The sequence below is a fragment of the Callorhinus ursinus genome, unplaced genomic scaffold, assembly GCF_003265705.2.
Source record: "Callorhinus ursinus isolate GAN/ISIS: 27379988/994484 unplaced genomic scaffold, GSC_fseal_2.0 scaffold10, whole genome shotgun sequence".
In the NCBI taxonomy this organism is placed as follows: domain Eukaryota; kingdom Metazoa; phylum Chordata; class Mammalia; order Carnivora; family Otariidae; genus Callorhinus; species Callorhinus ursinus.
The window spans coordinates 76,924,274-76,939,009 of NW_027397072.1; the positions used below are offsets into that span (position 1 = coordinate 76,924,274).

A 14,736-nucleotide genomic window follows, 5' to 3' on the forward strand; every position below is an offset into this window, starting at 1 on the left:
AGGGTCTGACCTCCCCACACAGCTCTAAGCTCCCAGGTGTCTCTTTTCTCTGTATCTCCACAACCTAGCAAAAACCACCAAAAGCAGGGCATTTAAAAATATTTGCTGAGTGAATAAATGTTTTCTGAGGCAACAAGTTGTCTGGTCTTTGAAATAACAATAGTGCCCATGTGTCTGGAAGAGACTAACAAGGCAGCCCTCCTGCCCCTACGTGCATTTTGCAGCCGTCTCCCGAAGCCATGGCAACGGCACCTGACAGCTGTGCTGTGGGACTTGGGGCAAGAGACTGTGGGAGGGGCTGTGATGCGGACACCCACGAGGGGAGGGAGACAGGGAGGGGTGCGGGGAGAGGGCAGGAACACAGCAACCTGGGAATGTCCTCACCACCTCCCAGGAAGGGAGCCATTTCCCCAGAGGACAGAGGCCTGTCACATCTCGCCCAGCTAATCTGACAGAAGCCAGCTGCCTGACTCGCTGGGCCTGCCCCCGGGAAGGCGGGTTCGGGCTGAGAACCACAGGCTGCTGTGTGCCCCCAGGGACGGGGCACAGGGGGAGGGTAATTGACTTGTCTCCCAAATTTATTTATTAATTCCTAGCTACCCCATTTGATGTGGTTTCCAGGAGGCACACCGTTGAAATCTGCCCCCTCCCTCGGCCCCCCGGCAGAACATGTTACACTCGCACCGCAGAGTCCCCGGGGAGATGGGCGAGACCAGCCCCGCAAGGAAGACGGTGTGCGGCCCAGGGCCTGGAAAGGGGGCCCACCATGGGGGCAAACAGACCGTTGATGAGTAGGCCCCCAGCAGAGGGGCTCCCAGCCCCCCAGCTCAGGCATTGAGGGGGGCACTCAGGAGGCCTGGGTTAGGGACAGCCCTGCCACCTCCTGGGACGATGCAGGGTACACCTAGGGACAAGTCTCACCTTTGTGCTTCAGCTTTCCAGCTGTGGGACGGAGAAACCAGTGACGGCTAATGCACTCCAGAGGGCTGTGCGAGAAGATGGAATGTGACAAGGGGCGGGAAACTGCCACTACCAGCAAAGGGGGGCCCAAACCGGCAGGAGCTCGAATGTGGGGGGGTGTTCCACATGGGCAGCGGGGTGAGTCTCTAAGTGCTCACCTCAAGCCACTGAGACAGTCAACTTTATGCTCTCCCGACCATCCGTGTTGCCTGCAATTAGCACAAAGGAGTTATAAGCAGGGAAATACTAAAATAAGCAAAAGATGGGAAGATTGTGGCCCAGGGACCGAGCATGGGCCTAAATTTACAACCTGCCGGAGGCAAATCTTTGAGGCTGAATCCCGACAAGCAGGGAGGTTACAGGATGGAAGGAGAAAGGGGGTCCTCCACCCACCTCAGCCCCAGTCGGGAAGGAGCCCCCACCTGAGGGAGAGGGGTGGAGACCTCAGGGTAAGAGGTGGTGTTGCTGACTTGGATGAGCGCAGCCTCAGAGAGCAGCCAGAAGGAATGGGAGTCAGACCCCCATAAGTCTCCACCACCTTCTAACTCACATGTAGCCTTAGTAGAATCAGCACAGACAACATCTGGGTAGCTGGTGTGCTGGGGGAGGGGTGGCTCCCAATCCTTCAGACCCTAAGGAGACCCTTAGTGACAGCCCAGGAAGAGGGGGGTTGACTCCATAGGCCAGGCGTCCTTGATGCTCCTTCATACACCGTGGCCCTGGTCCCAGGAATGTGTCTGCATGTGCAGCCCAGGCAGGGCTTCCGGCCAAGGCTGCAGGCTGGGCCCCGCAGACCCTGACCACAAGGAGGCACGACCGGCTGCTTCCCCCCCACCAGACACACACTGCCCAGGCCCCTCAGTAACTGCTCGCTCCCTCCATCCACTGGAGAAGGGGCTCATGAGGAAGAAAATGTTCAAAGGTCTCACCGTGGGCAGCAAGCCAGGGCCCTGGGAATCTAAGATATAGATGCGCACGCAGAGGTACCTGACCTTTGAGAATCTGGAAGAACTGGCCCAAATCCCATCACTTATACTCTGCCTACCAGTCTTTGCCCCAGCACCACTTCGGCTGAGTAGATCAGAGGGCAGATAGCATCCCTGCACACGTTCGGGGCCCCACCTCCACATGGACAGGCTCAAACGCCAGAATCCACCCCCTTCCTCCGCTCCCCCACCCAAGGATGCTCACACAAGGCCACTGTGTGTGGAGCGAGGCCACTGAAGTTTGGTGGGAGGGGGCTTTACCATCGCCTGCGGCTCTGTCATCTACTGCCTTTCAAAGCCTCCAGCTTTCTCATTTTCCAGTCTCGTCCCCGCCAGCCCGCCTCCATAGAAAATTGGTGTCAGAGACGACATTTTTCTCCCTCTGCTCCCTGGCTTCTCTTTCCACCTTCAAAGACTCACTCTCTTGCTCGCTCGCTCACTCGCTGGGCTAACCCCCAGGCTGGGCCCTCTCCTCCAGGCCTGCCCCTCAGCTCCAGGGAAACATGAGCAGAAGCTCTGAGACGTGTGGTCTTGCACCCCAGCCCCCTCACGCACCCACACCCACAGGCTCCACAAGCCGCTCCTGGAAGGGGAGAACTCGGGTCAGCCTCCAACCCCCAGGACATTCCCCGGCCCAGACCGACGGCTCCCTTCTCTTTGCCTGCACCTCAAGTGCAAAATGGAGGGGTTGCCCAAAAATTCAGCAGGCAAGAAAGTCCGATTTTAATGCAATATTTTTTAAAATCAAAACTAACGCAAAATATTGATAATGGATGAATGAAATAGATTTTTTAATAGAGACAGGATCGGTCTTACTGGGTTTCCCTTTTGCCTCAGGCTCCAATGTGGAGGGGCCCAGCATTGCTTTGAGTCTGCCTCAGGATGAAACCACCATAGGCGGGAAGGTACTCCTTAAAAGTGCCAGGAAGGTGAAGGGGAGCATGACTCAGAGTGCTCTGAAGAAGGCTACAACCAGCCAAATGGTGCGTTTTGCTGGGGCTCGAGCTACTTGAGTGCCACAAACCCACGGAGACAGGAGCTCATGTCCCCTGATGGGCCCAGACAGGAGCCAGCTCCTGGGAAAGCACAGGCCGAGTGCCAGGTGAGGGTGCACCCCAGCCTGTGTGGGCACCTGGGGAGGGGGAGGCAGAGGGGTAAGGGAGTGGATATGGAGGCTGTGGAAGGGGGCAGGGAGGCAGAGAACCTGGGCGCAGGGCAGGCAGCGCCTCCCAGCCCGCTCAGGCCCTGGCCAAGGAGCCCCACAGTCTGGCCCATGAATGTAGGAGCCCAGATCCTGGCCCGCATGATTCATCAGGCCTCTGGCTCCTCAGGCACGACCAGTCACTGGGGATCCCGACATCATGCCTGCCAGAGAGGTTTACCATCCCCAGCTTGGAAAAATCCAAACTGGCTGATAATGCTGACTCTGCGAGACTGAAATCATCTTCACCTCCAGAAGGGAAGCCTGTGTCTGCTTAGCCAGACCAGACAAGACCTGGACTCCTGCCCCATCCCCCCAGGACCTTCCCGAGGGCAGGAGCTAGCCCCACCTCTAGGCTAGGCCATTTTCCAGGGATGTTCTCCATGCTTTACCTCATAATTGTAGGAAACACTGAGCTCAGAATGGGTGAAGGGGGCTGCGGTTCCAGCCCGCAGAGGCCAGGCAGGGGACACGGGGGAGGCACAAGGTGGAGTCATGGCCCCAGCCCCAGCCATGCACCGTCAGGCTTGCCCTGGGTGTATGGGGCGGGGTGGGAGTGATAGCTAAGCCATTGTCTACACACTGAAGAGGCCGAGGCCTCTAGTGAGGACAGTTTTAGCGGGCTCCGGTGGCCATTTCTGGAAGTCTGTCTGCACTAGGGGCCTGTGCTGTGCTTACATTCACACTTATTCACTCAACAAACACTCACTACATGCCAGGCCCTGGGCCCACGCGGACCAGGCTGTGCGTGCCCTCATGCTGGGCTGGACAGATGCCAACCGCGCTGTGCACACGCCCAGTCTGGGCAGGACCCCGCACCCCCTCACGAGGACCAAACATCACACTCGTGGCACTCACATACTCACCTAGACCGTTCACACTTAAGGGCTCCTACCTCTGCCCCTCAGAGTCACACCCACTTCGGGTGACAGATGCTGCTTGTTGGTGGCAGCAGATGAGGTACGCAGAGGCCCACTGCAGAGGCCAGGGCCACTCGGGGCAGGATGACAAAGGACGGGCTGGGTCCTGGGCTGGGTTAAGGCCCAGCCTCTGTCTCTGTCTCCCAGGCCCATCTGGTTCCACTGACCTGTGGGCAAGGAGCCGTCTCAGGCTGACATGGTGTTCTCCAGTCAGGGGGATCCAAACGCAGAAAGGGGACCTGAAGAATGTCCAAGAGTGACAAAATGTGGAGTGGGCTCAGCTCTGCCACCGTTTCTCCTCAGGCCCACTCATAGCCCTATGCTTCATCACCCCAAGCACCCCCCACCTTCCCCTTTTCTGCTCTTGCAGCCTCTGTCCCCACCCAGCAGCTGACCTGATCGTCTGGCCAGTCTCTCTCCCTAAACATCCCGCTCCTTTCATCAGGTCACTTCCCCTCTCAAGAATCTTCAGTAGCTCCCCATCGCCTAAGGATGAACTCTGGCTGGCACTCAGAGCCCCCCTGATAGACTGGAGCTGACCTTCCTGTTCATCTACCAACCACTCCTCCCTTCCCAGACCCCCTCTGTGTGGGCACTGTCATTCCATGAAGATCTTGCCCTTTTTCCATCTCTGCATCTTTTGCAAAGTCCTCTCCTCCTCCTAGAATGTCCTTTTCCCCTCCACATCCTCACCACCCTTCAAGGCCCAGCTAAACCTTCACCTCCTCCAAGAAGTCTTCCCTGATGACCACAGTCCACAGAGATGGCTCCTCTCTGCCTCCTCTCCATACCATATGTTGCGCCCACCTCCACCCTGACACACCTCTTACCCTGTTGGGGGATTTGCTCTTCTCTGCTAGATGCCACGCTCCCTCAAGGGTAGAACTGGGCCGGCGGGGGGAGAGCAGGTCCAAACTTCCCTGCTTTTTCTCCACAGCACAGAGCTGGGCACACTTACCCAGAGGCTCTGAGGAAGGCATTTGTGGGCTTCTCTCACCCCTAGCCCATTCCAGCCATATCTGATTGTGTGACTGTCATCTCTGGAACGGCTTGCCTCTGGCCAGCCAGACTCCCTGTTCCCAGGGCAGCCTTGGCTGGCCGGGTGCTTTGCGGCTCCCCGTCAGGCCAGGGCCTGCTCTGCTGGGCTGGGACCCACACACATTCCTTCAGAATTAAACAAGGTCCCATCAGCTCCAGGCTCCCCAGCATCACGATGACCCCAGTGGCTTTTGGAAGTAGCTTTTTGCCCTCCCCGGGGTAGCGAGGCCCACTTGGTTCCAGAGGAAAATTCTCTGGTCTCGAGGCAAAGACCTCAACAGCCACAGGGGAGGGTGAAAGGTCACATTCAGGATCGCTGAGAAACCGGACACAAGGCCCAAGACTTTACTCGCAACCACATCGGGCCTAGTGTCCATCTTGCCAGACATCTAAGGTGCACGTGTGTGTGCAGATGCAGAGACACACACACACCCGCACACAGACACAACACACAGGCAAACACGTATACACAGTGTACACTGCGAACACACACTGTTGCCAGGTAAGCATACGTGTTAACACGTACCCACACATCACGTGTGTGCATACATATATGCACCACGCAAGTACACGCATCAACACCCAGAGACTTGTGCACACACACATACCCCATGCTGCCCCCCCCAGAGGCCCCAGAGGTGGGCTGGGCAGCCTGGCCACCCTCACTGGGCTGGGGCTCGGGCCAAAGCCCATCCCTTCTCTTCCCAGAGCCGCAGCAGGAGAGGGCAAAAACGTGACCCGAAGCAGGGCAAGGTCATTTTCATCCTCCAACAGCCTCGGCCCCAGAGGCAGAGGCCCCTTAGCTAAAACAAAAGAGGAGGGTTCCATTCGCACCGCCCCCACCTATGGCTGGGTGCAGTGAGAGAAACGGACCCGGGCGGACAGCGGCGGGGGGGGGGAATGGAGAGGTCCAGCTGCCACACATCTCCGGGCTTCTGGAACATGGAGACAGCATCTGCCCCTGTCTGCTCGTTGGAGAGCTTCAGAGTGTCCCCCCAACCTCCAAAATGTGCTCAATACTTGATGCCAGTCTTGGAGCTGAAAATGTTGGGGTGCTGCCTCCTGGGGCAGCAGGAGGGGGCAGAACCAGAGGAGAGGGTGGAGGAGCCTCTCATCTATGACCCTGCCGCCCAGCAGGCCCGGCAAGGAGCCAGGGCACAGGGCAGCACTGACATGCTCAGGCAGCACGGTCACACTTGTCGTGTAGGCCCTCTGCAGAACCAAGCAAACAGCCTTGCTCTCAGCTTTGGAATCAGATGGGCCTGGGTCCCGATCTTGCTCTGCCACGTGGCGATGGAACTTGGGGCAAGCCACCCAATGCCCTTGGCCCTTGTTTGCACTGCCATGAAAAGAGGATGATAGAATCAAGTTCACGGGAAAGCTTCGGGGATTGAGTGTGGTGGTCTGGGGAAAGGAGTTAGGCCTGAGTATGTGTTTGAACCTAAATGTGACTGAGTCAGACCTGAATTTGGGGATCTCAGGAACCCAGATGGCCCTGTGCACAGGGCAATGAGATAGCTCTCAGACAGAAGGAAGGTGCTTCCAGAAGCCTTCACTGAGGAGGATTGGGTGGTCATCCCCAGCTTTGGCCACAAGTGTCCCAGACTGGATGGTGAGAACAGGGATAGTTTAAGACCACCCTCATATTTCCTCCGCAGGCTCTGAGAGTAGATTCTATCAATGTTTGAAGGAACAGGGTCATTACAAGATCAAGAGAAGCCATAGCCTCAGGACCAGCCCAGTCCATTAGGCTGTTGGAGGCACAAGATCTCCCTCCTTCAACTTAATCCGTGGAACCACGATGGTCTTAGGACCCTGCTCAGACTCAATCAATATGCCTAACCGAGGTCACATGGCTCCTCCAAGCCAGCCTGGAACCCTTCGCAGTAAAGTGATCTGGCCACTGCCTGTCCAAAAATATGTGCCTATATAGAAAAAGGTGCTCCTTCGGGCGCCTGGGTGGCTCAGTTGGTTAAGCGACTGCCTTCGGCTCAGGTCATGATCCTGGAGTCCCGGGATCGAGTCCCGCATCGGGCTCCCTGCTCAGCAGGGAGTCTGCTTCTCCCTCTGACCCTCTTCCCTCTCGTGCTCTCTATCTCTCATTCTCTCTCAAATAAATAAATAAAATCTTTAAAAAAAAAAAAGAAAAAGAAAAAGGTGCTCCTTCTTCAATATTTCCATTGGTCAAGAAATTATTGTAATATACATATAGTGTTAGAATAAGCACTTTACTGCCATCTGCAGGAAATCTGCCATAAGAATTACACACTGCCCACCTTTGGAGCCAACAGAATTACTATAAATATATGAAAAAGTTTTCCAAATAATAACAGTATCTGTGATATGAATAGCGCTCCCTCCGGTGTGGTGCCCTGGAGTAATCTTGTGCTTGGCCCTGCTTGTGGTCTCCATCACCCCCAGTGTGGGCTGAGTTGTAGGCCCCCAAAATCCATACACTGAAGCCCTGACCTCCAGCACCTCAGAATGTGGCTGTATTTGGAGATGGGGTCTTTAAAGAGGTGATTAAAGTAAAATGAGGCCATTAGATGAGCCCTAATCCAATCTGACGGGTGTCCTTACAGGGAGAGGAGACTCGGACACGCAGGGAGACACCAGGGGTGCACGCACAGAGGGACCACCACCTAAAGAGGTAACAAGAGGGCAGCCACCTGCGAGCCAAGGAGAGAGGCCTCCAAGGAAACCAACTCTGCAGGCACCTTGATCTTGGACTTCCAGCCTCCAGAACCCTGAGCAAATTCATCCGTCTTTTGAGCCACCGGGTCAGTGGCAGCCCAAGCTAACAGAGCCCCTTCCTTAGTTACGATAATTGCCCCATCCCCCGATCCCCAAGACAGACTCAGAGCCTCCCTCAAAATAAACCCGTCAGGATGGGGGACAATCGACACCCTGAAAATGCAGACTAACGGACTGGGCCCTGCCCTCAGCAGCATCACACCTCCACCTGGCTGGACAAGCATTCCGCACCAGTGATCCTGGTGCGGGGTGATCTGGAAACGTGCAGGGCCTTCCACAGTCAGCTCCTGCCACCCGCCCAACACCAAAGAAGGCCCCAGAAGGATCCGCCTGGTGCCTCTGCGCTGGGCCTCGTGTCGAGCGAGTCAGGTTGCCCTCTGCCTCCACAAGGAGGGCCAAGCACACAAAGCCCTCTGTTCCTGAGGTGGGAGAGGCCGGCGGAGGCTGGAGGTGGGGCTGAGGGGAGCCCACCTCTCCTCCACCAAGCAGCCAGGCGGAGGACGGAGGGGTCGCAGTCTCCATCCACAAGGGGAGGGTGTGGGAGGCTCTGGGGCAGGCATCAGGGCAGGGCTGGAATCTGTGTTAGTCCCAGCAGGCCCACTGCCCACAGCCCTCGGTTCTTTTAGGAGCCTCCGAAAAACAGAGGCATTTCTTTTAAAATCAGAATAAATATAATAATAATTAATATAATAATGAATCCTACCTGGGTTATATTCACCTTTATACTAGCACAGTCATAAAGCATAATTTTTAATTTTTTTTATGAAGGAAGAGTCTCCCGGAAGCAAAAGTACATCGTTCCACAAAAGTCATAATGTGGCCCTAGGAGCTCTGGGTGTTGCAGGGGGTCTGAACTAGAGCAGGGGTTTGTTGTCCCTCTCCTTCCCCAGGGTCTGAAAGGTAAGCCCCTCAGGACAGGCTGCACCCGGCAGGTACCAGAACCTCTCCCCTCTCCCCAGCACTGGCACATCCACATCCTTCAAGCCAGGAGGCAAAGCCCACCCTGGAGGCCACTGGGCCAAGCCAGACAGGAGGGTGGGCCTCAAGCCAGGGTGAGGACTCTGCCAACAGTTTCCCCTGGGTGCTGGAGAAGGGCTTACCAGTGTGTCCTGTCCTCGCAAGAGGTGCCGGTCCTTGTGGGGCACATGACCCCTTCCGCCCAGGCCAGGGGCATGCTCAGCTGGGTGCAGCTGTGGCCCCTGCTGCTGGAGTTTGACTTTCAAAATTGATTTATGGGGAACACCAGGCTGCTTGAAAGGCACTTGCATTCCTCCCCCATGAAGCAATGATTTGGGGAGGGAGAGAAGGGCCCTGGCGCCCTAAAGGGGCCCCAGTAGAGGTGGGGAGCACTCACAGAACTGGAGCTCCCTACACAAGGGAGGGCCCCCTTCCCCCCCCGCCCCACCCCATGGGCACAGCCGCCCCTCGGGGCCTGCAAGGAGCCTTCCTCGGAGAAATGACATACTCATGCAATAGAATGACAATAGTGCAGAGTTGAAAATAAGGGGGCCAGAGTTACACATGTCCACATACCGGAATCTCGTAAACATTGAGGGGGGAGAAACAAATTGTACAAGAATACATATTAGAATGATGCTATTTACATAAAGCATGAAAAATAACTCTATAAATACTTCCAGAAAACTTGCATAGTTAGTACAAAGTTCAATTTGTGACCATGAAAAAACACCAGCTATAGGATAGGAGGGGGGTGCGGTGGAAGGGAAGTGAATTCTACTAGATTTGTAATTTTATTTCCCAGACTGCTTTGTGGCTACGCCCGTGTCCATTATATCACTGTTTGTTTTAGTATATCTGAATTATTTTATAATAACAGTATTTTTAGGAGAATGAAGCCCCAAGGGGATGGAGGATGAAAGAAAAAGTCCTGGCTTCACGTCCAGTATCACCCAAGTCCAAAATCCCCAAAGAGCTTTCCCATGACTTGATGCCGCTTGGAGCCACGTCCCTGGGGGAGAAAATGTACCCACAGCCAAACCTGGATCCCTCACTTCACTCCTGCATCACCCAGGGATGAGACCGGTGAGGCACTCGGGAGAGACCTCGGGCTGCCCCGGAGTGGGGCTCGGGCACTCAGCAGAGTGATGGCAAGCAATCACAAAGCCCCCACTGTGCTCGAGGCCGGGGTGAAAGGATGTACCCCAAGATTCCTGCCTGAGTTCCCAGAGCTCCACTGTCACCCTGTAGACTGATTCTCCCAGACGGCCCAACCCTCACCCAACCTAGACTCTCCTCTCCCTCCAAACAGGCCTCACTGATAAACCAGGGGCCCCGCATAGCTGTGCTGGCCCAGAAACCAGGCCTGGGCTATGGCTGCAGCCGCAAACCCCAAAGCCACCCCGAGTGACCCAGGCTACAGCTTCTCATGCTTCTGCTCCATCTCCTCCGAGGACTAGGGGTCTGGGCCTGGGTCTTGCTCCCTTCCGGCCCTCCAGTGGCGGAACTGGCCCCTGGGTGTGGCCCAGCTGACATCTCATTCTCTAATATGTCAGCCTGACTCCCTGCAACCTTGCCAAACGTGCATTTTTTTTTTTTTTAACTTTGAACATCAAGAGACACGGAAGGACTTGGAAAGGTGGGCACTCTGAGGCAGTTCTGGGGTAGGGCGGGACGGGACCGCATCAGCCCAGCCCGTGGCACCTACCAGCCAGGCTGTAGAAGTTGCTGGGCTAGGAGACAGGCTCCAGGCTCAAGGCCCAAGTGGCCCTCAGCCTGTATTGCCCTCACTCCCCCCGGCCACCAGAAGCCAGGATGAAGTCACAGCAAGAGTGTCTCTGCCCCAGGGGTCTCCTGCCTGCCTATTTTCCGTGTGTGTGACTAGCTCCCTGCTGCCGAGGACCTTGCTCATTCATTCCGCATATATTAAGCACCTATTACCTTGTGCCTTGCGGGACATTGCGGCATCAGTGATGAAGTCCCATCCTTGCTCTGAAAGACCAGATTGAGCCATGGCAGCAACCAGCAACAGAGTAATTGTCAGAGAACCTGTAGCCTGCTTGGATGCTGGAGAGCAACCAGCCAGACTCTTCTACAGACAAGGAACCGGCACCCAGGAGGTGACATCATTGCCCAAGGTCACATTCTAAAGTGCAGAGCTGAGCCCTGAGCACTTTCCATGCCGCTAGAGGGTCCCAGAAGCCCCAGTGGCCCTGGAGCCAATCTGAATGTACCTCCTGAGCTTGGTGCTCATTGCCAGGCTGTCTATGGGGAGCCCAGCTGAGCCCAGAACATGCTCCCCACCTGGGGCTACACATGGGGAGATCCGAGGCCATACTCACAATGCCACATCTGAGGCCAAAAGCTGCCCACCCCCTGCCCTCCCCCCACTTCCGACCTAGGAAAACAGGGCAGAATCCGGAGATGTCAGGATCTTCCCCCCAAACCCAGGGATTCTCCAGCATTCCCTCTCTGGGGAGGCACCACATCCTCCACTGCACAAACCAGAAACCGAGAAACCGTCCTTGACATTCCATCTGTCACCTGCTCAGATAAGGTGCCCTGAGCCAGGATGACCATTGCCTGCCCTCCCTGCCCACGGCTCCGCAGAGGCCAGGTCCAGGGGGGCCTTCCACACAGGATGGTACTCGGTGAAAGAACAGGGGTCTGTGTCCCTGCCTGGAGAAAAAGCAAGCCTATGCCCCCCCACCGGGGACAGCTTAGGCTAAAGCTCTGCTCTCGGCAAATGGGCTCTGGGCATCCCGGAATTAGTTTGGGGCAAGGAGGGCTGGGGAGTCAGGGTGCACATCTCCAAACATCCAGAATGACAGCTCTGCCTTATTTCATGATAGGCACAGCCAGCCGGCAGGCATGTTCTTCTTGGCCCACACCACGTTTTAGATTGAGGTTTGTTGCCAGCATGTAACTTTTGGACAGTTCCATAAAAGACCAGATTTGTACATGGGAGAACTGGCTTCCCTGGGTGGGCATGGCCCTGCTGAGAACGGGGTTGTCACTCTGGATGGAGCACATACTGTCCAGGAGCTGCGGTGCCCACCACTCCCCGCTGCTTCCCAACCCCGAGGCCCAGGGCCCTTGACCTTCCTTCCTGGGTCCTGCCTCTCCTCCCCTCGCATTACCTCCTGGGTCCCTGTGTGCACTGGAGTTTGCGAATCCTCATTTTAGGACCTGAGAACAATGTTGCTAGTGGGATAACATGGCTCCATGATGTGTATATTCCTGGGACAGTCCATCATCCCTGGCCTGCAGCAGCCAAGGTAGAAGGTGCCAGCCCGCCTGGGATAGAAGAGGGAGCCATGGTAGAAAAGACAGCTTTGTTGTACAACCTTCAATCGAGCAGGAGGGAGAGGCTCTGGGAGCCCAACATACAGCCGTGCTGGAAAGGGAGGCGACGCTCAAACCCGGGGGGGGGGCGCTGTGGGCTTGCGTTTTCCTTTATAGATTCTAAAGCAAGCCTCTTTTCCCTAGTACAAGATCATGCCCTCGGTCCTTCTGCCCCCACCCCCAGACTCAAAGCTCCCCCAACCCATTCGCTGTGCCACAGGAGAGGGAAGGTGTGGGTGGGACTGAGGCCTGCGCCCACCCCAGAGATTTCCAACTCACCACCGAGGGAAGACCACCAGCCTAGGAAGGACCTCAACTGCAAGGAGCTTTTGGCCCCACGGTGACCGGAGGGAGGGAGGAAGCTGAAGCAGAAGAAAGGGAGAGGTTCTGGGGGTGGGGGCCAAGGGCACATGCCCTCTGGGGGGCACTGAAGGGAGGGACAGGAGGCTTCTCAAGGGGCGAAGGAGATGGATAGATCAAAAGAGGAAATAGAGGCGCCTGGGTGGCTCAGTTGGTTAAGCGACTGCCTTCGGCTCAGGTCATGATCCTGGAGTCCCGGGATCGAGTCCCGCATCGGGCTCCCTGCTCGGCAGACCTCTGACCCTCCCCCCTCTCATGTGCTCTCTCTCTCATTCTCTCTCTCTCAAATAAATAAATAAAATCTTAAAAAAAAAAAAAAGAGGAAATAGTACTGTTCAACCGCCTCCACCCCCACCGGGACCCCCAACTCTGCCCCCTTTGAATTCCCTCCCTGGAAACTGGAGTTTCCTGACATCCTTCTGCCCCTCACCTTCCTCCTACAAGCACACACCCCAGCCAAAAGGAAAAGCAGACTCCGAAGTCAAATTCACTCAGGTCATGGGGACGCAAAGGAGTGACCATGCATGTCACCTAGGCAGAGAAACCACGAGTCGGGCCTGACTGTCGTCCCACATCACAGCCAGCCAGGTTAGGGATGCCAGACAGAATCACCATCGCCACAGCCCAGGGCCATAAAAAACCGGCCTTCAGGCAGAGCACAATGGTCTAGTTCTCGGGATGTATACAAATGTCGACTGACTTATCACTCAGCAGGCACCAAAGGTTTAATGAAATCTTACTGGCAGAAGACTCAAGGTTGAGAAACTTCGAACCACGTACTTGATATTTTCCTGCAAATCAGGACGAGGCAGCGAAGATTTGGTCTGAGCTGTGAGAAGACATCTTGTTTCAGCTCTTGAGCACCAAGTTCCCTCTGGCCCGCGGCTCAGGCCCCACCATCCTAGTAGGCCGTCATTCCTGCTGACCTGCCATCATGGACCACGGGCAGCAGGAGCTGGTCCAGCAGTGGGCAGGGTCTGCCTGGAGCCTTCTGGACTCTCCCGCCCAGCCCAGGTTGGGTCATTGACAGGCCAGAGTCAGAGGAACCACCTATGGGATGAGAATGAGGACCACAGAAGCGGCCAGGCCCTTTGCCAGCCCAAGTGGGTGTCCCTTTTTCCTTCTGGCAGACCCCACCCACTCAGCCAGACTCCTGCCCCCCTGGGCCTCGGTGTACCACCCCCCTCCCCCCCACCCACATCTTGGTGCCATTTCCCAGAAATCCGCTTGTGTGGCAGGAAATGACCTCTCAGGCTCCCTTTCTTACAGCATCCCCAAACAAGCCCACAGAGCAGCCTTTCCACTCCGAAGGTTTACTGCCAATCCTGAAGGAAAACAGAGTGGGAATGATAAAATTAACAGCCCCAGGAAGGGACCGATGCTCAGCCAGCCTTCCTCCGCAGCTTTATAGTCACGGGCCTCGCCTGCCAGCACTAATGTTCCTTTTGCCATGAAGCCAGTCATCCTCCCTTTTAACCTTCGCCCTCCTCCCCGCCTTCCTCCAACCGCCTCCTCCAGGCCCTTCAGCTGCCAACAGCCTACTTTCCCAGCTTTGATTTATCTCCACCAGAGGGAAGGCAGAGTTCAATCCAGCCCCACAACCAGTACCTTTATAAAGAAAGTATCTCAAACCCACCCAAGGTCCGGACAGACGGAGGCACAAAGATACACCTCGATATCCTGGAGACAGAGCTAGGGCCCACGCCAGACATGCCACACACTCTCGCACGCAGGACAGACCCCCGGACACGTTCGGGAAGACACACCAAAAGCCCGCCCTGCACTGAGAGCAATTTGGAAGTTTCTTTTGAGGAAAAACACTCTGCTCCAAAGAAGGCTCCTGACAGGCCGGTTTTTTCAGAGTGGCTGGATAAATTGCTTTTCTGCAAAAATAAACACAAGTGAACTGCATTAGCTGAGCAAGTGACACATTAGTTACAGATGCAAGGCCTGTCAGAACATTGAGGGAACAGCTTTTACTGGGGAAGGGCTGAAAGACTCATAAATAACCAGTTGGCAATCTCACATAAACATTTGTGCGTTCTCATAAACACCGCCTACCACAAGCGCTGGCCTGGCTGCTGGTGCGGCCAGGAAGAGCCCTCTCCCCCCTTCCTCAGAGCACAACAAGGCAGCAAGGTGGGGGCTGGTCACAGGCACCTCTTCCCCCATAGTCCCAGCTCCTTGGACTCACGCTCATGTGCCATGGGGTAGA

General features: G+C 55.9%; 1 long non-coding RNA gene across 1 annotated transcript; it reads right to left on the reverse strand.

Annotated features, from left to right (window-relative positions):
• Positions 1 to 921: 921 nt before the first annotated feature.
• Positions 922 to 13,596, reverse strand: LOC141373527 (uncharacterized). The gene is made up of 5 exons (XR_012379593.1): positions 13,302 to 13,596; positions 4,235 to 4,306; positions 2,367 to 2,529; positions 1,119 to 1,169; positions 922 to 986 (listed from the first exon to the last, which is right to left on the reverse strand). It is a non-coding gene; the product is annotated as an uncharacterized lncRNA (long non-coding RNA).
• Positions 13,597 to 14,736: the final 1,140 nt, after the last annotated feature.